This window comes from Mus caroli, chromosome 5, assembly GCF_900094665.2.
Source record: "Mus caroli chromosome 5, CAROLI_EIJ_v1.1, whole genome shotgun sequence".
Lineage (NCBI taxonomy): Eukaryota > Metazoa > Chordata > Mammalia > Rodentia > Muridae > Mus > Mus caroli.
In genome coordinates, this window is record NC_034574.1 from 66,305,535 (window position 1) to 66,315,661 (window position 10,127).

A 10,127-nucleotide genomic window follows, 5' to 3' on the forward strand; every position below is an offset into this window, starting at 1 on the left:
AGCAAGATCGTTTCTTGTGGGTGATTTTGGGGTGTCGCCTCTCCTGAGTCAGAACGTGAGGGAGTCCTCACGTTGTGGGTCTTTCAGGTTCAATTCCCACATGGTGGCCCACAGCCATCTGTAATGGGATCCAATGCCCTTATCTGGTGTGTCTGAAGACAGCTACAGTGTGCTCATATAATTAAAATAAATAAAGTTAAAGAGAGAGAGAAAAAGTTTGAAAGTTTCTAATACAAAGAAATGATAAATGTTTAAGAAGAGAAATGCTAGCTGGGCAGTGGTGGCGCACACCTTTAATCCCCCAGCACTTGGGAGGCAGAGGCAGGCGGATTTCTGAGTTTGAGGCCAGCCTGGTCTACAGAGTAAGTTCCAGGACAGCCAGGGATACAGAGAGAAACACTGTCTCAAAAAAACCGAAAAACCAAAAAAGAAGAAGAAGAAGAAGGAGGAGGATGAGGAGGAGAAGGAGAAGGAGAAGAAGGAGAAGAAGGAGGAGGAGGAGGAGAAGAGAAATGCTAATTTCCCAATTTAAGCACTGTAGTCATACATTAAGGTATCACACTGTCCCCTCACATCTTCACAATTCTTGCCTGTCAGTACAAATGCAAACATATCATCTATCTCATCTTAATATCTTTTTAGTTTCTCCTTATGGCTGTGTCTCGAAGGCTTAGAACACATTGGTAATAAGAATTAGAAGCTTTGGCTGGAAACTTTGGGTTGCTAGAGAGGCAGCATCAAAAAGCAGGTGAGTACTGGTTGGGACTATCATGGCCAGAGGTCCACTCCACACATTGAAGAGAACATCTGTGGAGCTGGAGAGATGGCTCAACAGTTAAAACCTCTTCTCTCGTAGGGGACTGGAGTTTGGTTCCCAGCATCCATGTAGTGGCTTACTACTGCCTACAACTCCGGGTTCAAGCCCACGTTGGGGACCTCTGAGGGAGCTCCACACACAAGGCACACAGACACACATGGAGGCAAAACATTTATGTACACAATAACGTTAATACACCTAAAAGATGGAGGGCAAGCGCATGGTGGCACAACATGGACTCTGGAATCCAAGGTTTCAAATGTTTACTATTAGTTTTTATGACCAGAGGCACGAACACTCAAGTCCAGGAATGTGCTTTGGAGCCATTTTCCCTCCTACTGTCAGGAAAGCGGCTCCGCCCCTCATCCCCGAAGTCTCTGGAAAAGCAGGACCAGACCAGCAATGGTGCATTGGGCTTTTTTAACCTTTGCCTGGTTCACCAGCTAAGCTAGCCCACAATGGAAACTTACTAGATTTTTTGTTTGTTTGTTTGTTTGTTTGTTTGTTTTGTTTTGAAACAAAGGGAAGCTGGGAGATTTCTAGATTAAGACGGGGGTGGGGGAGGGGGAAGAATTTGGCCAGGGATTGAATACATAAAATATTTATATTCCAGATACTTTATAAATCTAAAATTACTTTTGTTCAGCAACAAAACCTACCTTTGGATTGCTCAGAGCCAATCACTCCTTGAAATGTGTACTTGATCTAGAAAAGATCCACGTTCAATGTTTTAGTTCTTGGGTTTCCTGGTTGGACTCTGGCTGAAACCCTGACAAACACAGAATCTGAGCAGTGCTGCCCGCAGGAGCAACTCTAGACAAGAGCACAGCTATGCTTTAAGTTCTCTATGGGAAGGAATTCTAGAAAAATCCAAACCACCAGAACTTAAGGCAGAGTAGACTCAGAGTCAGGATTGCCGTCAAAAGATAGAGCATATCCCACAATATACAGTCTGTAGGATTTTTGTTGTTGTTGTTGTTGCTAGGTGTGTTGTTTTTATTGGGTGTTTAGAAACATTTGGGGCATAGTAAACGATTATTTGGATTTACTGGAAATTCAGGTTTAGCTGGATGTCCCACGGTTTTATCTGATAAATCTGGCGACCCAAAGAAGATGAGCTCGTGCTGAAAGTTTCGTTGTTGCACTGCGCAGACAGACATGAAAGCGGGCAAGACAGGTCTGGGGGAGAGATGGCCATTGAATCAGATCTTGATTGATGCCTTTGTTCTATTGATTATGATTGAGGCAATTACAAAATGCAGAATAGTCTAATCAGACTCTCTTTCTCTCTGTCTGTGTGTACATAAATATGAATTATTGAAGCTTGTTACTAAAGGAGTGTTCTTATTGTTATCAATTCTAAATATGGAGAACTAGCAAGTGCTTTTTGAGGACAATAGCTAGAGGCCAAAGAAGCCTCTAATGACCAAATGGCCAAGCTCAGTGATTGGCGTAGCATTGTGGGTTTTCCACTGAAGGCAATGAGTTCTCTAGGGACTGTTTGGCAATGGCAGGAGACCTTTTGGATAGTCACCAGCAAAGAGCGGTGCTGCTGCCATGTGATAATAGGTGGGGGCCAACCAGAATAGCCCCCTAAAGCATGACGCCCACAGTGCCATTCTGGAGGACTCTGTGCAAACACACCTGCGGAATAAGCAGTCAGCTCATGTTCTATAAACAAACAGATGTTGTCGTTAATGAAACCGGGCAATGAGGTAAAACCAGGGAGGACACTTTCATAGGTCCCCATCTGTTATTCTAAATGTGGGATCTACTTGGGTTAGAACCTAGGACTTAGCACTTGCTAGCCAAGCACGTCTCTACTGGACGATATCCAGGGCTGCCTGTGTCCATTTCATCACCATCTCTAACAGTCTTTATCAGAACATTGTTCTCCAGGGTGCTTTATTTCTTTATGACTCAATAGATGGCTAATGAGTAGCAATATGGGTCAAGTTCAAGTAGCTCATTGCGGGAAGTTGTAAACTAAATCAGGCATGGAGTTACTGGAGACTGGGTTGAAACCTAAGGAATTCTCGGTTCCCAGTAGCAATAATCAACAGTGCTTATCAAAGTCTTGTGGATGCCAAGAGACAGAAAGCCAAGTGGCTTAAAACCAAAGGCACATGTTTAGGATCTGAGACTTCCTGGGACAGCTCACAGTAATGGGAGTGGAGCCCCTGATAGCCTGAGCCTGTGACTGGTGCCAATATAACCAGCTAGTTGTCCAGACCAATTGTCACTTCTGGCTTCATTTTGCATACAGACTTGTTCCAGAAAGAAGGCAGCAGGGAACTTAGATGACACATCCTCCTAACTTAGAATTTCTTCTATTAACCATGCTTTAGGTTCCAGAATAGACCTCTGCTCGGCTCCACTCTGGGCTCATGCACTATGGCCGGGGAAAAGGTCCCATGGTTGACCACACCCATGTCACAGCTCTGTACTTGTAATCAGTGAGTTATATTTTCAAAGGGAATTGGAGTCACTTGTATGGGAACACATCACTGGGTGTGGCATCTGGACACTTTCTACGTGTCACACCTGGACAGAGCTGTATTTGGAGGGCTTTCATTCCTAGTTAGGAGAGCTACAGTGCAGACACCACTCCATGCTGTTTGCCAATGAGCTAGACCCTCTTTAGGTTGAGGGACTGTCCTTTGCTTGAGAGCTTCACGCCCTCCCTGGAGAATCCCAGAAATAGAACGGCACACCAAGAACTCAGGATGTGCTGACTGCTTAAGGACACTCCGGCACTCCAGATGATGTGTGTGGGCAGCAGAGAAACACTCTCTTCTGCAGCTCCATTCAGCTGGTGGTCCCCAGTCGTCTAAATGACAGAAGACTGCAGTCGGTTAGACTCCCATTCTCTGCTCTGCCACTTCCCTTTTGAGTGACTTACTGGACTCCTCTTAGCCCCGCCTTCCTCACCTGCAGGGAGCCAATCATCCCCCGCCATCAGCGACTCTGCAAAGATCAATTAGATGAGCTGCATACAGGATCTGCGTACAGTAGTCACGCCGAGGTGCTCCTCCCCAGCTGGACTATCTCACAGATTTCTCTAATAAATTTTATTAGAAACCCAACATTTGGGGACACTTTTGGACACTGAAAACACCCAGATGACATATTTGTAAATATGCAAATCATTTAAAAGAGAAAATGTAAGATATCACAGGTTAATTTGGTCAGCTAATTAAGCACCCCCCTCCAAAAAAACAAAAAACAAAACAAAAAAAAACCCCAAAAACTTTAGATCTGAAAGTGCGCTAAAAATAAAGACTGGGTGTGTTTCCAACCGCCCCAGCCTTCCAAAGGTCAAATTCCATTTGCCCGGGATGTTTTCTCCCTTTGGAGGTTCATACACCGCTGGGGTGTAGGGGCCACACCAAATACTAGCCTATGGGACCTCCCAATGACAACAGTACACTCTCGAAACATTAAGGAGTACGAACTGAAAGTGCAGGCTGAGCAGTGGTAACCGCAGCTGCAACCTGGGAATGGTATGAAGAGGCTGAGAAGGAAGATGGTTTCTGAAGAGTTCCGCAGTCAGGACCACATCTCTCTGTGGAAGCTTTGTCCTTCAGAATAAATGCACAGTGTGTCCACAAAACCTAGAATTTGAAACATGTCCATTTTTTTTTAAATTAAGATAGTATTTATTATTTAATCTTTGATAATGTAATGTGTAGAACGTGCTTTTTTTTAAAAAAATCATACTCACTTCCCACCTCCAAATCCTTCTCATCTTTCCCATCTCTCCCATCTCTCCCTGCTCTCTCTCTCTCTCTGTCTGTCTTAAATAACCCACTGAGTCTAGTCAGTGCTACCTGTGTATGCATGAGTATGAGACCATTCATTAGAGCATAAACAACCTACCAGGGACCATTCTTCTAAAACAACAAAACCAAAAATCAACAAAACAAAACAAAAAAAACAAAACCCTGTCTCTCTCTCCTCTGGCAGCCATCAACTATTAACAATTTCTCAAGCAGTGAGCATAGAGTCTCAGGCCACCCTCCCCTATCTTATCCTATCATGGAATATTGACTAGCTGACCTTGTGTGGGTCTTAGGTCATCAACTACAGTGCTATTGAGCTCAAAGTATCTTTCCTTGGGGTTTGGAGAGATGGCTTAGTGATTAAGAGCACTGACTACTCTTCCAGAGGGCCTGGGTTGGATTCCCAGTATCCATATGGCACCGCACAACCATCTGAAAGTCCAGTCCCAGATGACCCAGTGCCCTGAAGCATGCACACAATGCATAAACATACATGCACATGAAACAGTAATACGTAGAGACTAAAGTAATAATTAAAAATGTAAACGGAAAAATTTCCTTGCATCCGTCACAGCAAAGGTAGAAGACTGGAAACACCATCTAAGGAAGAGCTTATTTATAACTGAAGGAGCTTCTAAGTTTCTATTGTAGCTTGGTAGATTCTCATTTGTCATGGTGGCTGACATATATAAAGTGAAATGTCCAATGGAATTAGGTCTAAATGCATTTTTATTTACTCGTGGATGATGCTAATTAACATTGCTGATTTTTGGTTTCTATTATCTGACATATGAACATATGCCTGTTTACCATGCTTATGTACATATGGAATTTGTTTCTCCTTTTATCAATCACCCTACTTCAAAAGTTTCCCCAATAAAGATATAGTCATTTGCATGATAACTGTACTAAAAGGGCATCAGTTTAAAGCCAATGAATGTTTCTTATGAGGACCACCCAAGAAGAAAATAATTTACAAAAACAATGGACACCATTATTTGTAGGGCACAGGGACCATGCCACCAGAGGAGCTGGCGAGGTGGAACATGTTTAAACCCCCAAAATATCTAAACTCAAGATTTAAAATCTCATCCTGGGAACAGCAAAAGTGGAACTAGCTTCCTCCCTGTTTCTGAGCCTGCCTCGGAGTGCAGCAACCCTCAATCAGGTGGTCACAGGTAGTAAGGCCTGTAGCCCAGCACCTGGACCACCTCCCTATGCAAATGAGATATCTTAGTTCCTTAGCTTCCAGCCAATGACCTTTTCCCTCCACGGATAGTCTCATGCCCTTCCCTCAAACTATATAAACCTTAGCTCACCCCAAATAAAGTGTATGTGTTCAACAATCCGCTCCCCAGGACCTTACCATTCCGGACTTTGCCCAATCCTCTCTGAGCTGGTGTACTCAGAGACCCAGAGAGGAGAGGCAGAAGCTGGAACTAAAATTATTTATTTTAGCTGGGTGAGAATCAATGAAGGACATTAACTTATGAGATTATGCACAGATCTTTCAAATTATATTTTTTTACACTTTCTTTTATGTGCATGTGTATGTTTGTGGGTGGGTATGTAAATGACATGGCATGCATGTGGAACACAAAGGACCTGTGGGAGTTGTCTCTCCTTCTACCCTGTGGGTGATGGGGACCAAAATCAGGTCACCCTGCTTGTGTGACAAGTGCTTTTACTCACTGAGCCATCTCTTGGGCTCTGTTGCTCTTTTCTGTCCCTCCCAATAGCTGGTCAATCATCCCAGATACCTGTGGTCCCTGTCAGAACTATAGCATCAGAATCAGTGGTCCTGAGGCAGGGGCATCCCTAACACGTTCTCACAGGTGTCACAAGCTTTGCTCCAGGCAAAGCCTATGAAAGCATCTAGGAGTTTTTTGTTTGAATTTCTTGTTATTGTTATTCTCAAATGGTGAATAAATTCTGCATCTGTTGTAAGGAGAAACTGGAGTAGAAACTTAGGAAGTATCTATTCAGAATCCCAGAGGGGTGAGGGAACTTGATACGCCCTGGCTGGGTGCTTGCTGGGAGCTCCCCCACACCAGTGCTGGCTCTGAGCATGCGTTCTCCTGGACTTCAGCTTGGGAATAAATTTTCCTCCCTCTGCTGCCTGCTCACGAGTGGCCTGAATATGTCACACAGATCCTGTAGTTTGAGGCTACAGAAATAGCTTCCCGGGTCTAATGACTGGCTATTTCTTGCCTTTATTGCCAGATATAATTACCTGTCTCCCATTCTGCCCAGACCGATGATTCGTGATCTGTTCTTAACAGCTGGCCAGAAAGAGCCATGAAAGGAGTATTGTAGGCAAAGGCCACTGATCAAGTACAGACAATGCCCTTGACAATCGTCGTATCTTGAGAACACAAGATGGCAAGAGGTCCTCGTGGAAAGGTTGATTTCTATCTATAGCACTGGCTGTTGGGGGTATTGACTTAACTCTACTTTTCAAATACGGGAGCAGAAGTTTTAATCCTCCCCAACCTTCATATTCTAGAATCACACTAGCTGAGCCTGGCCTGAAAGATGATCATGTGACTGGCAGTAGCTGAAGCTGACTTGTTGATGTTAACTGAGTAGCTCAAGATTGGAGATGCCTTCTTTCCATTGTCCAAACTGACATACCCGGCCTGCCATGATTTGATGTGACTTGTCCCCCCAAGGACATTTGGTTCCTGGCTGTCTCTGTCCTTGGAATAAATTAAGGTAGTTATCCTGGGACCCTTTTTGTTCCTGTGAGAGTGAGTTGTTAGAGAAGAAGTCATGTGATCTCTCCTCTTAAAGCCACTCAAGCCATGATGCCATCTGCCATGAGACCCTCTATAGAGGCTGAAAGACTAAGGTTGACTGACCTTGGATTTCCTGCCTCAAATGCTGTGTGTTCAGTGAACCTCTTTTTTTTATACAGTTTCCAGACTTGGTTTATTTGGTATAGCAACAGAAATGGACACATATGCAGTTGTTAATTGAAATTATCATCACTGAAAATTAGTCTCTTTCAGAATGTTAGTGATTTCTAAATGATGCCCAGGTGCTTCATGGGACTATGACCTGGATCTCTGGCTACGGCCCTGTCAGTGACTGGGCCTATGAGATCCCTCTCTATTGTGTCCCCTATTTCTAATTGATCGTATTGCTAATTGATCCTATTGCTACCACTGTACTTGGATGGTAGAGTTGTAGCTTAAGCTCTGAACTTTTAGTTCCCAATGTGTATATACATTTTAAGGATGCTTTTCTAGAGGTCTGAGAATAAGTCCAAGTTGAGGGCTAGCCCCAGTCTCCCTTTATCAGGCTACAGACCATTTCCTACTGAAAGTTTCCAAATACATTGGATTTGTGTCAACTGACCCCCCCACCCCAGCCCTATCAAGAAAAGGGTGTTTCCTCCCTTGCCTTCGGTCTCTGCTTGCTCTAGATAACCTCTTGCCTGAATGAGTCAGAGTTTGAACTGTTCACTCTTTACAAGGGACACCTTTCACAAGAGAATGGCCTGGCCCTGTGTTCTATGTTGGATAATTGTACAGTGGCCATATGAGTAATTTGGTCTCAGATACCCCCCTGTATAAAATATCAGGAGCCTGGTCTAGGTGGGAGTATTTGAATCTCAAGCTGGAATAGCCCCATCTCTTTCCATCAAGGGCTCAGCCGGGGAAGAGTGAAGAGCCAGTTTTTTCTGATGTCTACATCAGGAACAGAGAAACACCCCTCTGTGTAACACTTGCCAATTGTGGACATGAAAGCACTATCACCTTGCCACAGAGATCCATCCCAGGGTTGCTCAGTGGCATGATGGATGTGTGGGCATCACCTGGCCGCCCCACCCTGTGCATTCTTTCTAAAGCTGAAGGCTTGCTTAGACAAGGGCATGTCCTCAGGTGGTCCCCAGGTCAGCTTCCTGGGACATAGAACAGAGCAAAAAAAAGGTCAGAGAATGGACTTGCTGGGGTAAGAGGTGACAGGACTTATGGAGACTTGGATCCCAGTCTGGGAATTCAAGAGCAGCATCATTCAGCCAGAACTCTGATTTTCATCATTTCATTCATCATTTTCCTCTTTGACTCTGTGTGTTCTCTGCAGCTGAGACGGAGGCAGGGATGGAGAACACAAGGACCTCCCGGGGCTGGGGAAATGAAAGCCCACACATGATGGTTCTTGAGTCCTTGAGGTGGTGAATAGCCAAACCTGTGCTTCCTGGTTTTAAGACACGAATGGCTACTGAGGAAAGGGTCTTGGGGAAATGGATGACTTTCATTTTGAATACTGGAGGGCAGTTGGAGAATGGCACAATGGAAAGAACTGAGTGTTTTGTTTTCCCCAGAATAACCACTAGCCCAGAACTGTCCAGATTGGAGGACCACCCCCGACATAAATAGAAAGGCAAGAGTTGCATGCTTCATGTCTAAGACTCAGGAATTATAATCAGCCATTCCCACAAACTTGCCCCTGTATTCAATTTGGTCCATGCACCCTCCAACTGTTGTCCTGATGGCCTAGAGATCGAGGAATTTTTTCCCCTGTCCTTTTGGTTCCTCCTCCCAGGCTCACTGTAGGTAGCTTTGATCTGCTGGGCTGGGCAGGTGAGGAGAGGACCTGAGTTCAGACTCCTGTGGGTGAATCCACTTAGCCGGACCTGGACCAGAAGCTGACCATGGCTGTTCTTCCTGGGGGAGGTCTCAGTTCTCAGCACTCACACCGTAGAGACAGGATTTCACTGGCCAGCTGCTTTGGGAAACCCCACTGGCTGGCTTTCTGACCTTCACTTGGAGAACTCAGAATCTCTATTAGTATATTAGGAAAGGTTCTGCTAGATCATGCTGTAGGAACCTCTGCTTTCCTTTGTCCAACTCAACACTTTCCCATTGGAGCATCTGGCTGGGGACCCTTTCTTTAATTCCTTAGACTCCAGAAGGACCCCAGGCACCCGGGTTCTCCAGCACACTTAGAAATTGCTGCCTTGGGGAGGAGTTCAAAAATTGCTGTAGCTCATGACACATTGTCTCTGGTTCATACAAGACATCGTTCTCCATTAGCTTACACGTTTAGTCCATTTACCCATCATTATGGTGGGCACAATATGCTAAGACTCAACCCAGTTTTAGGGTTTGTCCTGGGTAGGCTTTGGGTTAACAGCATAAGTTGGGAATGTCTGGGAAGAAGAAAGCTCAACTGAAAAAATGTTCTCATTAGATTGGCCTGCCTGAAGGCAAGCCTGTAGGGTAGGGTTCTCAACATCTTACCTTTCACAGGGGTCACCTGAGACCATCAGAAACCACAGATATTTACATTGCAATTCATAAGGGGAGCAAAGTTGCAGCCATGAAGCAGCAATGACAATAATTTTATGGTTGGGGTCACCACAACATGAGGAGCTGTCTTCAAGAATCACAACACCAGGAAAGCTGGGAACCATTATTGTAGAGCATTTTCTTGATTAACAATTGATGTGAGCCGGGCGTGGTGGCGCACGCCTTTAATCCCAGCACTTGGGAGGCAGAGGCAGGCGGATTTCTGAGTTC